The sequence below is a fragment of the Antrostomus carolinensis genome, unplaced genomic scaffold, assembly GCF_000700745.2.
Source record: "Antrostomus carolinensis isolate BGI_N321 unplaced genomic scaffold, ASM70074v2 scaffold47438, whole genome shotgun sequence".
In the NCBI taxonomy this organism is placed as follows: Eukaryota; Metazoa; Chordata; class Aves; order Caprimulgiformes; family Caprimulgidae; genus Antrostomus; species Antrostomus carolinensis.
This window is the reverse complement of record NW_010331779.1, coordinates 1-218: the sequence shown is the minus strand read 5'-3', so window position 1 is coordinate 218 and position 218 is coordinate 1.

Sequence of the window (218 nt, the reverse complement as noted above, 5' to 3'; positions counted from 1 at the left end):
AAAAGCGGTTTTTCCTGACAGCACACGGACAGACAGACAGACAGACAGACACGGCGGAGTTTACCTTCGGCGACGGTATTGTCCGTGTTTCCCCTCCCTGAGCTATTCTTAGGCTGGTGCGTCAACTTCCCCCCTTCTCTGGAGACATCCAGCTCCCGACTGCCTTCCCCTCCTCAGCCCGAGCGCCAGCGGCTTCTACAACAACCCGGGCAGGGGCT